Genomic DNA, 19,794 nt, shown 5'->3' with positions numbered 1-19,794 from the left:
GCAGGGGGCTGGAAAAAGGCCTGCCTAAGCAGGATTCAGAGTTCTAAAGCTGCAGTGTCCAAATACTGCTAAACTACAGTGAAATTTAGCAGATAGGGAAGGAGAAATGATTTTCAGAAAAAAATGCATGCCTACAGGAAATTCACAGCATCAGTTGGCGACCAAGACAAGGGACAATTGCCAAAGGTACTGAATGAGTAGATGGTTTTATTTATTGTGCATTGTTTCCCAGAAGTTAATGGTATCTTTGCCTTGCCATTAATGAAGACCTCTTTGTCCAAAGAGTTTCATACTTACAACTATTGCCTGAAGGTGCTTGGAAAACACTGCAGGTTGGAAGTGAGACAATGCTGTATACTAATTTTGAAGGGAGGGAGTCATATTTTGAACGCAGCCTTGTCACTAGCAGGAGCTCTAGCTGGGTTCTCGGTATTCAGACATTAGATGTGGTGGCAACATCCCAACTAGGTGGAGCAGAAAGCAGTCAAAAGAAAGTAAATTACTGAATTCATATGGAAGGCCTGAATTTCTGAGCTCATCAGCTTCTTCACTTGAATTTTCTCAGCATCTTAATCTTAAATGAAGCCTCGCTGCTATTGTTAGAAGCAACATTCAGTTCTTGCCATACTCTCATCGGTGGTCATTGCTATTCTGAGACCATTAGGAAGAGGTGCAAGCATGGTAAGGAATGTAAAAGAGGGCTGGGGGGAAAAGATGTTGCTGAATAAATCAATACCAGGATGAATACAATTCTGAGACAGAATATTATTCAGCAGAATAGTTTATCACTAAAAACTGGCATGCTGCAGTTGAACTGAGATTTTCTAAAGAAAAGTGCATCTACAGACAGCTGACAGATGAGTTCACATTACAAAAGACTGTTCAGGAGTTCATCCACTGAAAGGGCATTTATGGGCTTTACTTTCTCACGATCCCACTCTGGAAAGAGTTACTCTGCTTGTAAGAGCTACACAGCCCATGCATATCCTCCTATTGTTTCAAGTTAAGGGAACATCAGCTGTTTTTTCTATTGTGAACAGGGGCAACGATGGAGGGCTAATTGGTTCTGTTCAGCTAAATGTCTGTTTTATGAGGCCAGGCAATTGCATGCACCGATGCTGGACAATGGGACAAGAGTCTGAATCTGTGATCTCAGTTAGACAATGAGCATTTAGGCAACTTCTGAGGGATTTGGCAACCAAACCTCCTTGTTTCTTTTTCCATACAATTTAAAATATATATATATATATATATATATATATATATATAATTTATAGTGGATAACGATTATCCATGGTTTGGAAGGAATTTGTCTGACAAAAACTCCAAAACTCCTTTGCATCTATAGCACAAACTGAGTTTACTAGAAACTTGTTATCAGCCAGAGGAAGCAAGCTTACAACGGAAATTTTAAGGTGCACATTATCTGTTAATTTGTCAGTGTTAGATACATACAAGGACACATAAGGGCCATTCCAAGCAAGCAAAATTGCAGTATTGCTACAGAAATTTGTGCATCTCTACCACTTGATTAGAACATAGTGTCCAGGTACAGAAACACTTACTTCCAAAATAATGGACTCCTGTTCTTTTGTTGTGGCTTGCTTGTCAGTTTAAAAAGGGACAGTGATCATGTGCCAGGTTCTCCAAGAGGCAGTCTCTGGGTCTGCTGGAATCACACTTTATTACCTCTGTGACAAAAAAATGAATACTACATAAATGTCAAGCAGCCAGCTGATTCTGTAGCACTGGGAGATGTGTTTATTTCAGTTCTCCTTTCTTTCTTGTTGAGACAGATGCTTGAACAGTACAGGCAGGGTCTCAGGGATGTTGAGGGGCAGAGGTGAAATAGTATGTGCAGCCAATTCCTTAATCATGACCTTGCTAATTTAATGAAGAAAATTAAAGTAGCCCTGTGGTTGTTCTAGTCTGTACAAGATCCTTATTTAGAGCAATACTAACCCCCAGAACAGGGGAAGCAGGAAGGTGGTGTGGGTCACCTTTAAGCACCTGCCTCTGAGGCAGACAATTCAGAGGATTAAAGCTTGCTCTTAATATAGAGCCCCAGAAATAATATAATAGTTTAACAGGACAGAAAATATAAAGGGCATTTTACAAATATGCTGCCACAAGACAATCATGTTATAGGTTAATAGATTTATTTTATTATTATTTTTTTTTTTTTGGCTTGGGAGGGAGAGGATCAGCAACCTATGAAGCTGGGAGTTTGCATGCTGTTTGAAGACAATGGATTTGTCTTTCTGTAAATTTAGGTCACTGGAATAATATGTTCTTTTTTGGTTTTCAGTTTAAAAACATGTAAGGAGTTAGAAAACAAAGGATGGGGTTGGAAGATTATTTTATGTAGCACATTTCATAGAGGCCCCTTTCTGGGAAAGAAATGAATGCATCATAGCTCATTATGCAAGGTAAATACAGTGTTTCCCTAATGTGTCTTGTTTTTTGTTGGTTTGTTTGTTTTTTGTTGGGTTGTTTGTTTCTCTGACGTGCCATATCTGTCCCTTCAGCTGCCCCTCCTGCAGCCTTAGTCCTTTTTGTTTCCCCCAGGAAGTGGGGCTCAGCCCATGGTAGCATCAGTGCTTGTGAGCCTGCACTGTTCCCAGGGCTCCTGGGCAGAGACCTGGCCATTTAGGGGTGCTGCAGGGTTTTCTTCCAGCAAACATTGAAACATGGTTTGAATTTTGGGTGGTACTGTGTGCACACAAGCAGTTGGACTCGATGATCCTTGTGGATCATCAGCGTAGACACTTTCAACTCAGGATATAACTGTACGAATCCCCTGGGAAAAAGAAATAAACCTCAAAAATATCTGAATATATTCATTAATAAAAACGTTGTTTGCTTTTAATGTGTTCTTTCATTTTTTTTGTGCCATACTGTATGTGCATCAGCATCCAAGTTGCTGCCAGGTATTTGGTTAATTCCAAAATTGTCATGAATTTGAAGCATTGGTATCTATCTGAAAAATCAAATGTAGTTTCCTTTAGTTTATATTGTTACTCTGAAAATTCTAGTGATCCTGATTATGCTGGAGAACATAAAACCATGGAGCTCTGATCACACCAGCCTGAAATCCAAGCAGCCCCTGGTTTAGGAGGGGTCTGGGACACCCTTTGTTTTCTGCCTTCTACAAAGGAAGGGCCTCTCGAGGGACTGAAACAAACGTAGTCTCACTTAAAACCCCCTTTTTAAAATTTAGTGAGATCAGTCTTAGAAAGAGTTAACACTCAGCTCTTTTTACCCTGTGGCAGTTCCAGGATCTCATTGCTTATAACCATCATAATTTCCAGCTTAAATTTAGTTATAGGCAATTTATCCCTGCTTGTTCCTAATACCAATGTTGCTCTTAGGTTGCTGAAGTAGCATTTCTCCCTTGACACTTACCTCCAGAACATATTCAGTGACAATGACTATAACCCCTCTTAATTTTGTTAGGCTGCAGAGGCTGTGATCTTTGCTTTTCTCTTGTATAATAAGATTTTCCACTCCTTCCATCATCCTACCAGCATTTCCAGCATTCGAGATCATCTTTCTTAACCACGGATGGCCAGAATTTTACACAGCCTTCCACGTGTAGAGCACTCTTCTTGGGGCTTCATACAAAGGTGCTAATACTTCCCTGACTCCATCTGAAATATTTTTCCTGATGAATCCAATTGTCACATTTATATTGAATAGCGTTATTGTATTTGTATGACTCCCTGCTGCCAAGGGCTCATATTTTTCATGGGGTCAAGCAGAACACCTAGATCTTTTTCTTACCCTTGCTGTAACAAGTTATGTCTTTGAAACAAATCACAAAAATCTTGTACACTGAAAACTGATTACCAAAAAATACTTGTAAAATAGCTGTTTTTCAACAAATCTTCGGCAACCTATCTACTGAAACTGGAATTACATCTGGATGCAGTGAATGTATGTGAAGTGAATCATTTAATCAGCTTGGTTAAAGAGGCAAAAAGTAAATGTTTGTTAGATATTATTGTGACTTGCAAACAACAACAAAAAACATTTTTATTACCACTTATTGTTTGTGTTGCATTAATGTCAGGTAGCCTTCCACCAAAATGAAATTTCTATTGCACTGGGTCTCAAACAAACAGAAATTAAAGCAAAACAAAAGACTCCTCAGCAGTGTACTCTAATGTGGGGGGAAAAAAATATGTCCAGAGAAGGTGGGCGTTTAAGTCTAGTAACAGTTGCCATTGGAAATAATAACCACACCATATGGTTTCATTTTACGAATGTTGATGTGTAACCACTTGAAGCAAAAATGTATAGCAACTGTATACAAATACAATACCATGTGAAATACTACTACTTTCTAAAAAACACACAACCCTTCTCTTCACAAACTTGCACAGGAACTCAAGCATGTATTTTTGCAGATTGACTGTAAGTTTGGCTTGTCTCCCTGTCCTTTCCATTTTTGAAATGGAAAAGAGGATAGCTGGTGACTGCTCTCCAAACCACCTGAAAGCCGTGCATCCACAAAACATACAGCCAGGGGGCTGAGCATCTTCCTTCACAGAGAAGCTGGGGATGAACTGGCTGTGTGAAAGATTAGGAAGTACAAAGTAGGTATTAAAAAGTACTTTGTGGACAATTGGGGCTGCTGACAGTAGGGGGCAGATAATGGTTTGATTTTTGTTTTAATTTGTAACTGGAATTTATGCTAAAACTTGTTCTACAAGAGCAGACATATTGTTTGAAAGACACTATCTCCTTGAAGATCTATGTTACTCTCTTCATAACTATCCTCTGCAAAGGCTTAAAAAAGTCAGATGGGAGGAAAAAAAAAAAAGGATTTAAAACTCACACAAAACAGATTGAACTGAAGTCTGATTTAGAATCAGTTTAAAAACTAACCATGCCACTGCCAAGGTTTCATGTCTTTGGAGAAGAGTGCACTTTTAGTAATTAGTACAATTGCTGAGATTTCAGAGATTCCCAGCGTGTGTATGTGTGTGTGTGTATATATACACATACATATATACATATACATACATATATATATATATATATATATATATATATATATATAAAATTAAAGAGGAAAAAAGAATCAGCATTTTAAAAGTGTAAAAAGATTTTTCTTTGTTAGACTGACCTAAGGATGGTACTCTAAATACAATGTTGGAAGCAGTGCTAAGAAAAACCTCTAGCACAGAAAAGTCCTCCAGAAAGAAATAGAAAACGGTGCTTTCAGCTAGTTATAATAACAAGTTATTCATGAGGATCTCTGACTTAAAAAGTTTATTCTTATAACCACTGTATTGCATAATAATTCAAACAGTGGCTCACTCCAGACACTGCTCCTTTAAAAGAGTGCACCAAACTGCTATGAATCACCCCAAAGTGGTAAAAGAGAACTTTGTCTCAGCAGAGGAAAACTAGTAATGCTCACTTGGTTTATTCCTATATAGTTAGGTCCCGCTACCTAAAAGGCACAAGAGAGATGGGGGAAGGCAACCATCCCAGCTGGTGGATGATCTGTATAAAAAGATAGGAAGCAGTTACAAGCCTGGAGGCCTTTTTTGTAACTGTGAAAGGTACAGAATATGAAAAACATCCTAAAAAGAATGCCACAAAATCCACAGAAGATTGCTACATCTTACTTTCCATTTCGGAAAGGCACAGATTGCAACAGAACAGAACTTAGTGGACTTTGAATAGACAACATTTTTTTTTTTTTTGCCAGATTACAGGCTCAAATTTTACTCATCTAGTCCAATGTAATTACTGTTAATGAGACTATAGGTAGTCTAAATTGCCATTTTTCCTTTAAATTATTTCATACTACCCCTTCATCTCTTAGCACAATTTGAAGTTTTGCCCATCTACAGACAATGTTGACATAATTAGTGCAACATTTAGAGACCTATTGGAAAAATATACATATATTTTTATTTTTCCACTGTTCCAGAAGAGTTTCCAAACAGAAATGGCATTACTTAGCAAGCGTCAAATAAACCACTGGCACGCTCTAATAGATTCCTCTCTGAAAGTCAACTTAATTAGGTATAGATATCTAATTTGAAGAGTGGTTCCCATGAGAGGGTTACAGCGTATGATGGCTTTGATCCAAGTTTGTTCATTACATATATGTAAAAGCTAATGTAAATAAACTATTCCAAATAGAGATGACATGCCTTCTGGATGACTGTCCTGGTTTCCATAAACTTCAAGTCATGCAGCCTTGAACTAGCAGCTGACAAACTCAGCAAGGCTGATTTCAAATTAACTATGGTAGCTGTCACACAGTGTAGAAATCACAATGATTTTCATAGAAATAGATTCAAAAATCAGCTCCTTGGCTCGGGGCAATCTCTAGACTACATGGCTTTCAGTCCCTTCATAGGTAGTTTAAATCTAGCTCAGGTGTACCTCATTTATCTGCAGTCACATTGGATAATCCAGGTCTAACCATTACTCACCATATGATATTGGCCTGAGGAGATAATCTGAGGAGAGCCGTGAGCCACTGTTTCTGGAGTTGACTTCGCTGTACCAAAGGATACTGCTGCCATTCCCAGTAGTGTGATTCTGGGTGATGATGAAGACCAACTCACAGATATTCTCATACATTCAAACTAGAGCTGACTGCACACAACCAGGGGAGATATTTCTCTAAATGCAAGGACAACAGAGAATAATTTCAATACTGGATACTTCAAAAACACACTGAACAAAAACAAACAAACAAATAAAAAATCCTTTTTATCTATTCTTTTAACACAATTCTCTGAGTAGAAACACATCCATGCAGCTGAGTCCAGGTAGTAGAGAGCCCAGGAAGACCAAGTTTGTATCTTCTTTGAAACTCCACTCAGTGAACTTCTAATCAATTAGCAGTAAACATTAATGGTCTTTTTGCTGCTAATGCACTTGTAGCAGCCTCCTGTTACCTTCTTATACCCCTTAGTTTTAGCTCCAGCCAGGCTTTGGCCTTCCCCATTTCACTATGAAGTACCCAAGCAAGCGAGCATACCCCCACCCTTGATGGCCCATGCTTGTTTCTCCTTCTTGTGTGGTTGCATTTCTATTTCAGCCCATTAAAAAGCTTCTTGCTTAGTCAAGAGAGCCTTCTGACATAGCTTTTTGTCTTCATGCAGAAGGGCTGATTTGGTCCTCAGCTCTCAGAAAAATTCACCAGCTCTTTTGAGCCCTTGTGGCAGCTTCCCAGAAGATCTTAATTAGCTAGGTAGGCTTGCCTGTGGAAATCATGATCTGATTCCTACAGGTGGTTCCAGTAACTTTTTAGAACAATGTTTGAGTTATCTGACAGGAAGGAGTTAGTTTTCCTGGATTTCTTCTACTCTCTGCTTGTTTTTTATTTGAATCTCAAATATTCTTGCCTTCCTAATTTGAACCAAAATATCCAGATTAAGAAGGAAAATTAGATTTTTATTATTATTATTATTTTTTAATCTAACTTCTTGTAGTGAAATTTAACATTTTCAGAAAACAACATGAATTTTACTAATGAATCTGAAATGGCAAAATTTAAGCCCAACTCTTCTTCATGTCTAGCTGTTGCCACTACAATGGGCCCAGTAATAACTGGAAGGAAGAAAATTAAAAACAGTGAAAAAAACAGATGTGCCTTTTGTCCCATATTATGCCTGTGGCTTAATACACAGCTGCATTGTGCTTAACTAAAAAGCAATAAAGGCATTGCAAGAAGTACCATGAATGAGTCAGCATTACCCCCTGAAGATTGGCTTAGTTACTGGAATCTTTCTGGTGGAAATGCTTGTTATTTTTCATATTCAGCTTTGTTTCCAGTGCTCCACATCCGGAGGTTCCCAGTTGGTTGGTACTGATGTAAATAGCTACCAAAGGGTCTAGGCTGAGGTCATGAGCAAGATCACAGCCAAGTCCTAGCATTTCAGAAGTATATATGCACCACAGAGAGGGTAAATTCAGAGGACGTTGGCACAGTGGCAAAAACTCATAGATGCCTGGTCTTAACCAGGGATTTTAAAGTTAAGAATATTCTAGTTTGGAAAAAAACTTGAGGGCACATGGTGAAAATGTGCAAAATGTGGACAAAGAAGACAGCACTTAATTATGTGCATGTCCTAGAACTTCTTGCTACAAGGAATTTTGAGATACTGCAAGATATGAGACATTCTTGAGACAATTACATTTCTCATGTCTTCACAAGGACTTAGGACTCGATCAGTTTAAACTTTTGGAAGTTGCAGTTCCCTGGAGGCAAGGTAACATATTAAGAACTGCTGCAAGATTGCTCTGCACCTTCTTGTCTATCAGGAATTCCAGTCTGAGTGCCAGAACTTTGGGATATATGACTGAGTCTGGTACTCAGTACATTGATATTAATCTTCCCTATTTCTGTTTGCTTTTGACCAGACCTGACATTCCTGGTTCAAATTTTCCTTTTGTCATTTGGATATAAATACTGCAGTAAAATGTCATTAACAAAAAATAATAATAATAATAATAAAATTAGTCAAAAAAAAGGCAGGAAGGAAGATTTAGCAAATATGTTCAAAGTTGTTTTCTATTCCTTAGGATCTGATATTTAACTTACTGTATATGTTTTGAGGAAGTATCCCACAATACTTAAAAATCTTCATCATAAACAGAGTACTACAGGAAGTAGCAAGCTTATCAGAGATCTTTACATTGCCTGCAGTATCAAATGTTATGTTCACAGGGCGACCAGACAAACAAATTGGCAGAATACGTCATTATAGTCTAGACTGAAAAGAAGTCCCCTGAGAAATTAATTTCCAAATCTTTAATGCATCACATTTTATATATCCTATCTACCACACTGCAGCTTTTCACACACCCTTACTTTAAGAAAAATACAGATAAATACTGTTGAAAATAGAAGGAAAGAAAAGGAATAGTTGTGCTCTTTTTTTTACCTAACTGCATGCTTTCCCCAGTGCAACTTGAAGCCCCATTCAGCAGAATATTTACATATGTGCCTATGTCATTCAGACTGCCCACACACTTCCTGTGCTCACTGGAGCTCATCTGATGCTTTAAAATAGGTGTTGAAATGCACTATTGAATCAGAGCCATAAGATATATTTCACTTTTTTAAGGTGGAGAATGAAGAGCTAGCTATTCCTCCTGGAAGCATCAAGAGTTTGTGAGAAAGGAGAAGACGCAGGAAATTTTGTGCACCTCTCCTTGTGGGTGATGCCAAGTTCACCACCAAACCTGAGGGATCAAAAATACTCAAGATAGTGAGGTGTGACATGACATCACTGTTTCAAGCATTCTGAGATCATTGGCTTTGTATGCATATGTTGAAAATATATGCATGAATATACATACTGAATTAAAGAAGTATGAAGGAAATACCAGGTTACAAGATAGTCTCTCTTTTTAATGGGTTATTTCAGCTTTATCCCGTTTTTCATCAAAAATGTATGTCAAATTTGCAGGACAGAAGGATTTTATTAGTATTTTAACAGAAAGTGTTAAATTTAAAAAGCCAGTGCCATGCTATCCTGTGCAGCATCATTAATTTCTTCTTTCTGCTAATTATGGGTAAAGAATTTAATGAAAAAAAAAAAATGATCTGATTTTGTGAAACTGTGACTCTCATTACACGAAGGACACTCACCAGGGCAGAGTATCCTTTTAACAAAAATTAGGAAGATGATTCTGAAATTGTTGAGATTTTGTACCATGACAAATATATCATACTGAAGGATATTGAGCATCAATAATCATGACTTCTATGGATTATCCTATCATGTGTTATCCCATTGCTTTTCAGGATATTTCACTGAATGAATGAGAACAAATCAACTGCAAACTTGCACAGAGAAAACACACAGGCTACAGCTGTCAGTCTCCAACTGCCAGTGACTAAGAGGGCAAAGGACCCCCCTCCAGTGCCACCCCCAATATTCCTTACGAGAGAGCTCTTTCTACAGCCCTCACTTTTGTCAGCTCCTTTCTGAGAGCAGCATTAGAAGTTTCTGGTTTTCTCACTTAAAGTTTTCTCTGTATAGAGTGCTTTCATCTGTCCATCCCCCCTCTGCCAAATAGAAATGACCCCTGACCTCTGCTGCCAAATCAGACAGCCCTTCCTGTGATTGCTGAAAAATTACCTTTATGGCTTTTTTGGGGAACCATGGTATATTTTAGGGAAGCCTTTAACATTACTTTACCTTGCATTGCAGAATCCCCATTGAACAACATCAGTAACATTATTTAGAATACTGTGAAAAGGAAGAATGCTTCTAAATATCTTGAGTGGTGGCTCATTAAAGACTTGGATTTCATGATGTTGCCCCAGTCCTCTTTTTGTTGATATTTTTTGAGTCTTTTCCATAACTAGGGTGTTGCTGAAAAATAAATGTGAGATACAAAGAAATAAAATAGAGCAGGTAACAGGATCCTGCCAGCACTGACCAGCTTTGACAGCCTAGTGCACTTTTGAATTTATATTTTCAGCCTGTCCTTTTGCAAGTAGCCGTAGCTCTTTAATTTTATGCTTTAGCTTGTTTGTGCATCACTTCCATGCCCCGTTACCACCCACCTCACTGTTCTCTCTGAGCAGTTCCATTTGTACCTAAAGCATTGTGGAAACAATGACCAGAACTAACCAGCCTGCCTGAAAGCATGACAAGCTATGTTTTTCTAATAGTGAAATACTGGGTCAAATACTGCTCTTTGTGCCCATTACAACTGTGCATTTAAGGAGAAGAATTCTTTTAAGAGTTGCTTTTGCCATTCTTGTGAGTCGGAAACAGCGGTGGCATTCTGCTGGCTTCTGCTGTGTAATTTCAATATGCAATAATCTCTCCAAGTTGGCTAATTTGGAATCTCTGCACGCTTTGCAGTTTCAAGATAATTTGGACTGAATTGCAGTTTCATGTAAATGTTTTGGCAGCAATGAAAATATCCTCAGCATTTCCACTTACAACTTCAAACCCAGTAACAATTTTACATGCTAGCAATAAAAGAGAGTGATAGGCAGGTTAAAAATCATTAATTCCTCTCTCTGAAATTGATATTTTCCCATGGAAAGATTTGAAAACAAATCAACTTCCAAAAGTCTATTTTTCTCTGAATGTTGTAGCAGCCACACCTGCGCAGCTCTCTTCTGCTGTGAGCAAGCACTGTCCAAGAAAGCTTGCAGGAATACAGACCATGCTAGCTTCACCCCACAGCTGTGGGGCAAACATGAGACATGATATCTGAAGTGTTAAATAATGGAAGGAATTGGACAGATAATGATAACAATAGCAATAGGGAAATTTCTCAAGTGGTCCGAGAAGGTTGTCTGGTGCAGGCTGGATATTTGACTATGCATGCTTTGGATACCCACTCCTCTCTATTTGAATAATACATGGGAACCAAGAGTTGTTTACTTTAAAATATCAAAATGAGAAATGACCATGATCTGAAAATAAAGCCTGGGAGTTTCAACTCTGCCACCTTTAGCAAAGTCCAGTGGGAGGAATAGGATTGCTAAAGCCAGGGGAGGCCTCCCTTTTTGTATTTGTTATCATTGAACAAAATCTGAAGGCATCTTCCTTTGCAGAGAGCAGGAAATAATTCCTATGCAGCTCCGGGGCCGTGCAGAGGTTATGGTGCCCGTTTCACTTGCAGTGTTAAAAACGCAATGTTTCAGGATCCCACAGGGGCTGCACTGAGTCACCCAACACCAGGCAAGGGAAACGAAAGAGCACATGTAAAGCAGAATGTTTCCGACTTAGTAACAGATTAAAATACAGTGCTCTTTAGCCATCGCCTCTCTCTGATGCTCTCAGATTCAACTGGTTATTTTCCGCTACTGGGAAGATTTCCTAGGGATACATTTGGGAGGGCATAAGGCAGCAGACCAACAGTTCCAGTCAAAGTGTTCCTGTTAATTGGCAACTGCTTTGGAAACCTCAACATGAACATTATGAATCGATGTATTTTCAGCCTCTGCTCCAAATCTGCTTGAAATTAGGAGCCTAAAGCTTTATGGTGATAAACTCCCTATTGAGAAGGACTAGTGTACGTGTTGTCTACATGTTAACAAATGCAACCAGGCTTCTGCATTTCTCTGAAAAACACCAAGGACGAGGCACATGACATTTATATAATGCAGTGTTCAGATGTCGACATCTGGGAGACAGATTGCAGCTGCCACTCCAGTCTCAGGACGAGGCAGCCTGGCAGTGTCAATAGCTGAGAGGTCCCTGCCTTATATAGAGCGAAATGTGGCATTACAGGCTTCAGTAGCAAAGTTCTCTATGGCTTTCATGCTTTGCCCAGGGTGCGTCTTTATGCCCCATATATGGAAGCAAGTATTTTGACAGAACAAGCATGATTTTTGCTAATCAGAGGATATGTAGTCACTTAGACAATTTGTAACGTTTATGCAATGAAGAGCTCAGATTTATCTTGCATGGATCTTATTTTTCTATGCAAAGTTAATTGTTATGTAGACTCTGAGGACTTAAATATTGTTTGAACAACTTTTACACAGTATTATGAATAGCGTGTTTGGAAAGGACTTTGAAAGAGATCTGGCTACAACCTTAGGGCAAGCCTCCCAGACTAAAACAATTGACTAGGTCTGTATTGATGTGGAAAAACTGCATTTTTTCATGTCTTAGCTTGCTGTAACCAATGTGTTCTTCTCATTATGGATCCAGTTGAACACCTTGAGCCACCACAAACTTTGGATCTCATAGCCTCCTCCACTTTCTCCCTTGTTTGAACAGAAGAAACAAACTACATTAGATACCAAATGGCTTGCTATGGTGCTGTTTGCTTTACCAATTGCAAACAAAGCTGTCAGTTAAATGCCCTGCTCATTTCAATCCCCTCACCATTAGCCTTGTGCTTTGCAGAGAACCTGTCTCACATCTGCAGGCTTGAGAGCCTTTCCCTGGCAAGCTGTATCCAGATGTGTGGCTGAAACGTTCCCATTAGCATGAGAGAGATGGGAATCACGCTGTGACACAGTGCCGAAGTCTCCAGCATCCCCAAGACCTGTCCATAGTCACTTCTTCATAGTTCTCTCAGCCTTGCCGTGGTTTTAAGGTGCCAAGCCAGGAACGTGAACCACAATGGGGTTCATCCCACAGGGGATTTGCATGGGATGTATGTGTCCCCTGCACTGTCCCAGGGAGCACTGAACTGGTGGAAAATAAAAATAAAAAATTAAAACAAACAAACATAAAAAAAAAAGAACTTTCTGAAGGCCCATTTTATTCTTTTTTAGTCTTTGGCTTAACTCTTTCTGAATTTATGTTCTTTTCAATGTTAACTTCTCTACATCCATCCTTTTAATACATCTGTCAGAGCCAACTGGGGAAGATGTTAAGAAACCTTCTCTCCCATTGCTGAGTTACCAAGAAATTGTGATCCTTTTGATCTTGATTATTTGGGAGCTCTTCTTCCACAGCTTGTATCTCGGCAGAAAACCTAACAATCTGTTTGTGCTTACTGGGGAAAAGATATCGTTCCCTTGCCAGCATAATTATATTGGTGAGCTAGGGAATAATGAGTGAGAACAGATGAAATATTTAAGTATAAATAGTCTGTTTCCATGTGCTGTGATCGTCACTAATAAGGCAAGAGTGTGTGGTTTGTGATTCAGGGATGGGATGAGGAACCAGGACATCTGGGTTCCTTTCCCAGTTTTACCACAGTGTATTGAAGGAGTCATCAAGCCTCTTTGTATCCCATCAGTTGGAAGTGGATAATAATACTCCAGGGGCTAATTCTTTAATGCTGTAGTTTTCAGATGTGCAAAGGGAAGAGTGATACAAGTGTACAGTTTTTGCATACCAGAAAACAGTCCAACTAAAAGTTTAAATCTAGATAGCCAGAAAAGTTGTCAATTGACTTGTCCTATCTTGACTGTAAGAATCTGACCCCCATTGCTATATAATAACAATGACAGAAAAAAAAAAAAAAAAGCAGAGGAAAATTAGAAACAATACAAAATTTTGGAACAAAATAACAAAATCCTGTCTGAAATTATGTGATTTTAAATTTTCTGTGATAAGTTTTTTTGGGCTTTACTTTCAAGCCTTTATTATTATTATTATCGCTATATATATCTAAAACGGTTAGAAAAACAGCAGAGGTACTATGTACCTAAAGGGGAGAGATGTCAATGATATCCTCAGAGGCTGAAACGTGCTCATTTGCTCAAAGCCTATAAAATGCTTAGGCCGGATTCAATAAGGACCTACAGAGACCATCTACAAAGGGATGCATTTCCCTCAGCCAATGTGTATTTTGCTTACTACATCTGTAACTAATAATTCACAAAACCATAGATTAGAAACATGTAATTAGTATAAAAGTAATTAAAGCCAAATTTCATCCTACCTAGGATTAAATAAGCACATTCACTGTTTAAGTTGTAGTGGAAAAGAGATTTAAAAAAAAAATTAATATGCATATGCTAGCAAAATATCTTGAAAGTAAAGTGTTGCTTCTTTGGCTGAGGAAGAAAAAAACTAAGCTAGGGATTTAAAAAGCTTTGAGATTAAAACATGAGACTATTTCCTTTGGGGTGAGTATTATACTCTTTTAGGTTTTCTAGTGGTCATTTGAAACAATTTTAGTAGTAAAACCAACAATACACCATGCAATATATATATTTTTTTCCTACTGATGGATGCTGGGCATCAGATTGCTATATCTACAATAGAAAGTTAAGCAGCTCAGATGAGCTACAGTTGGTAAAGAGGGCAAGGTTTTGCTCTAAATCACTGAAGCTGGATAATGCTAAAGCTGCAGTTGAAATACTTAAAATGTAGAGAAACTTCAGACTGTTTTAAAAGAGGTTGATGGCTATGTTTAAGGAAAATTGGCTTCAGTTTGTTGATTTTATCTCATTTAAGAACACTTTTAAGAACAGTTTATTCACACCAATATTAGCTTAGAAGCAATCTTATGTAGGGATAATTAGCTTTTCATCGTCATTCTAGACTAATGCAATGTTTTCTGTGTTACTAAGTGAAGAGCCAATCTACCAATGCACACGGCATGCTTCTGGAATCCACAGGGATTCCTTTATTTCCTAATTGACTTTTCCTTCAAAACTGAGAATACAAGCTCACGGATAACCAAGCCCTTCTCCTTTCCTACCCCATAAGTGACTTTCCCCCCCTCCCAGTTCTTGCTTTCACAAAGAAAAATGTGGGCATGTGGCGTGCTGCAAGATCTTCAGCATGCTTGCCTGGGTCCCTCCAGTGAGCAGCATCCAAGGGCTTACTACTGAGTGCTGCCAGCAGAGAAGGAGCACCTGGTATTCAGAGAGGTCTACCAAGGTATGTCAGAATGGGTGAAAACTGGTGAGCTGGGTCCTATCATCACATACATTCAGACAAGATGCCTCACTCACCTGCAGAGTCTTAGGAAGCGAACACGCCCAGAGCTGCGGAAAATAGTTACCAGGAAGCTCACCAGATTTTCTGAAAAATAAATAAATAAATAAATGCACTCAGATTCAAAATCAACAGGGATGTGTTTTGTATCTTTGGCAGTTGTCAGCCTTTTCTAATGTTTGGACAAATGAAAAAGGAATGTGTGAAGGCTCTATTTCACATTTGCTTCGAAAGGTGACATATGCCTCACTATATGAGGAACAGAAAAAGTGTTGTAAATTCTGGTTGAATATGTTGCTTTACATTGCCATAATTTCTTTCACATTAATTTCCCTTAAAAGGCATCATAACCCCTACCACCACCACACACACACACATCTAGCTTTATATCTATGTATGTGGATTCATTTAAATAGCTATCTTTATGTGGTGAGGCAAAGCAGCTTGAACAACCAGAAGATTTAGCAACAAAAATTCTTTTCGTATGGCATAAATCCCACTAGTAGTAATTTAATCTTGAAATTGAAAGCATAGCATTACAGTATCTGAGCGTAAAGGCCAAATTTCCCTGGTTGCCAGTTAGACCCTACGCTCGTACAAACACAGCAGGAGAAACCTAAAATGATTTTGTTTCCTAGTGGCACTAATTCCGTTACTGGAGAAAATGTAATTATATTTATATTGACATTATAACGATAACTTTGCAGGCCAGATTCTGGTCTGTCTGTTAGGCCAGATAGAAACAAAGCACCAGGAGAGACCTCAGGAATTTCTGTTGCTTTGTGGTGGTATGGCTGGTGGCCTAGCTAGTAATTTCAACAGTAAGAAGAAAGTTTGGTCTGTGAAAAATGTAGTTAAAATTTAATTTTGTCTTAACTATAAAAACTCTCTATTTTGTATTGACCATAACACCCTCAAATAAACTCCATCTGGACTTTGCAATTTGCAGACTGAGGTTTTGTTCGGGATATCTGTAAAACTTGGTCAACATTGGTTTTACCATTCTTGAGCCAACCATGTACAATCCACTCTAATCCATGCTCGCCCCTTTACTATATAATCCACTTAAAACATTTTCTGTTGAAAAACTCAGATATGAGTATTAAGAAATGAACAGCTTCCTATGCACAATATTTTTAAAGCAAATAGATCTGTATGTATGTACAGGGTATTTTCTTCGATGTTTTTTCAGCTCCCAAATTGGAGCAGTTTCTATTTCCTAAAATGCTTTCCTAGAGATGTTTGTGTTTTTTATTAAGATTGATTCAGCTAAACTCAGTCTGAAAGTTTGGGCAATTCCCATTTGTCCTTTTACCAGACAGTACTGAAAAAGAAGTTAAAATGGAAGAAGATATGATTTATTATTATCATTATTATTATTATTATTATTTTTACTCCTAACATTACATCAGCATAGCCATGGGAGTGAAATAAAGGGCAGTAGAATTGAAATAATCAACAATATATAAGTTCAGCATAATCTTTACCTTCCTATAAAGCAAAGAACATTTTTTTTGTCAGTTATTGCTAATATCTATGTTAAGGCCACCCTTCCTAATTTTGCCTTCTGAAAGTTACTCACCTGGGCTTGTTAGATCACCAGTGGGAACTGCATATACTGTACCTGAAACTAACTTTGACTTAGCAAAGTAAACCAAATACTTGCCCAACTTCACGCACATTAATAATTACATGAATGTTTAGGAAAATATTGAATCAGATCATTTAAACCTACAAAACTGGGGAAGCAGGGGTGTAGATGGAGGTACCCAACTCAAGGCAGGCTGTAAAATTTATGTCTTCAGGTCTCGTGTGTGTTGCTGACTCGAGAATACATGGAGCATGGTGGACAGGTATAAGACCTCAGATAAGCAAAGACGAATAGAACAGAAGTATTCTCATTTTCTATTTGTACAAGTACACTTGATGAGGACTCTGCAGGTAAATGTGAATTGACTTTGAACAGACACACACTGTTATGTAAAACCATTAAACTGATCAAGCCAAGGTACAGCCAAACCTCAATATAAAAAAAGTGATTTTTCTTACAGTTACTTTTGTTTAAAAATCCCCCTTTTAGCCTGTGGCAGAACCCATCTATTTCTTGACAAATCTTTTGCTTGAACAATAATGATGTTAACAACTACATATTATTGAAGCAAAAATAGGACTACTGATGCAAATAAATAAAGAAGTTGTAACTGAGATTCAAATAGAAATTAATCACTTCTGACAGTAGTTGTCCTAGCATATTGAAAACAAACAAACAAACCAAATCACCACTGTAAGATTACAAAACTACTAGATATAGATAAGCTTCTACAAAACCACCAAAAAAATCTCTCAGTAGGGAAATTAAAATAGAAGAAAGTGCACACAACTTCAAGAAGAAAAAAAAAAAAAAAAAAGAAAAAAGTGTAGGTATTAGAAGTTGGGTTTAAGATTGTTCCTTTTCAATTTTCCTACAATATTCCTTATGGAGGTATTTGCAGAGGTTAAACAATAAAAATCTCTCAATTAGTCTAAACATAAAGTCTAAGAAATTTTCAGAACCACTGATAAGTTCTTCATGGACACTGTTTGGAACATCAGTGATATTTATCTTGTCATTTAAAGCCAGGTACAGTAACTATCAAAGAGAGGTAAAGAAATTAACTAGGAAAGACAAGCACTGAAAAGCAAACATTCATGATCAGATGAACTAACAAGATTTTAGAAAAGTGAAAAGGTAAAGAAAATCACTTCCAAATCACTAGTCCTAGAAAGAAATAAGTGAAATATTAAATGTTAAAATGTTAAATCCAAAATTACATTTGATTTGTTTGTTTCTGAAACTTAGGTGGTTCTGAGTTTACCAGACTTTGACCTGTTTAACTCTTTGTCTCCCAGTCACATAGGAATGATTAATCATTGCTTTAATGTGGTATAAAAACAGACTTCGATCATTCATGTTTATATTTTCTGTTCCTCTGTGCACATCTATGAATTCTCCTGTCCCTTGGAAGTGTTGTTAAGTCGATGAAAAGTAATAACTGCATCAAGAGATGCATGGAAATAGAAAACCTGTGCAGACATTCCTGGTGCACAGGAAGATATTATAACCATTTACATGGTAAAATATTTTCTGGGCTATACTAACTAAAATTCATTAGAATTAAAAACTTGTTTGTTCATAATAAAGCAAGAGATACAGTTGGAAAAAATCTTAAGAGAATTTACTACATTTTTGTTATTAGGCTGTATTTCTTTAAAAGGCATTAGTATATATCAAAGACATATGGATACTGATCTACACCTTGTTTTCCTGAGGAACTGGAGTCTGCCAATGGAAATTTAATGGAAATTCTCTCCAAGGACTTTCTGCAGATTACGCTGTGCTCTGCACCATGTACACAATATTAAGATGTTCCCAAAAATCACTTGGGTAGCTTGCAGTCCCTGGAAATAAAAGCAGAGAACTCTCATTACCTATTTTTATATCATGTCCTTAGTAAACAAACATATAATTTTAGATTTAGACACAAATGCACACCACATTTTGCATTTGGACATATCTACACTATGCACTTCATTGACTACAGGCTGATTTATTCTGTCAATAGTCTCAGTAGTGCTGGGAAATAGCAGTTCCCGTACTAGCCTAGAGTAGACACAGAGTGCCATGACATCCCTTCAGGGATCACAGATTTTCACCTGTCTCCTGAAATCTGTGGCATCCATTGTAAACTTGGGCAGTACTCTTGGCTATAAAATACTTCTCTTGTGGTGGCTCAGATGGTGCTTCTTTTTAGGTGCTTGGTATCTCAACAGGAAATCTTATAGCAGGTATATATTTTAACATGTACATAACACAATGCAAGCTTAAGAGAACAATGTTGAACAAAAGAGGCTACTCATTATCAATATAACACTAACAAGGTTAAAATTGTTTTTGTTTGTTTTTAGTGAAAATAGCCATTTCATTGTAACAGACCTTGTAACAGACCATGTTTCTCCAATATAGCCCAACTTGCCACCTCCCCATATCCATGTTTTTGTGGATGGTCAGCAAAATTCCTGCTGAGGTCTACTGCCTAGGTGCATGGGTAGTCAGTGCAAGTTACCATGTCACTTGTTTAAGCATATGTAAAAAAAACAACAACAAAAATAAATTTATATGTATATGTATGAACAGAAAGTTGTTATATGCGGAAAAAAATATTACAAGGTATTTTAATTACCTCTGTTGTATGATACAAGTAGCATTCCTTGTATTATGTGTACAGTGCAAATTATTTCTATGACAAAATTACAAAGAAAGATTTTTTTTGGGGGTGGGGTGCCACTATGCCCAAGTTCAGGGCTGACATTGCATTTCAGGAAAGCAGAATGAAATACAAAATTTCAGTTAAAGCAATGAATTTTTCACATGGAGCTGATACATGTTCATAGC

The 19,794-nt window shown here is 37.7% G+C and overlaps 1 long non-coding RNA gene across 1 annotated transcript; it reads right to left on the bottom strand.

Moving 5' to 3' along the window:
* Positions 1-1,571: 1,571 nt before the first annotated feature.
* LOC118166860 lies at positions 1,572-10,402 on the bottom strand. Its single transcript, XR_004750766.1, has 3 exons — positions 10,185-10,402; positions 6,459-6,651; positions 1,572-1,691 (listed from the first exon to the last, which is right to left on the bottom strand). It is a non-coding gene; the product is annotated as an uncharacterized LOC118166860 (long non-coding RNA).
* Between the last annotated feature and the right edge of the window lie 9,392 nt (positions 10,403-19,794).

This window comes from Oxyura jamaicensis, chromosome 4 (assembly GCF_011077185.1).
Source record: "Oxyura jamaicensis isolate SHBP4307 breed ruddy duck chromosome 4, BPBGC_Ojam_1.0, whole genome shotgun sequence".
NCBI lineage: Eukaryota > Metazoa > Chordata > Aves > Anseriformes > Anatidae > Oxyura > Oxyura jamaicensis.
This window is presented reverse-complemented; position numbering and strand designations above follow the sequence as displayed.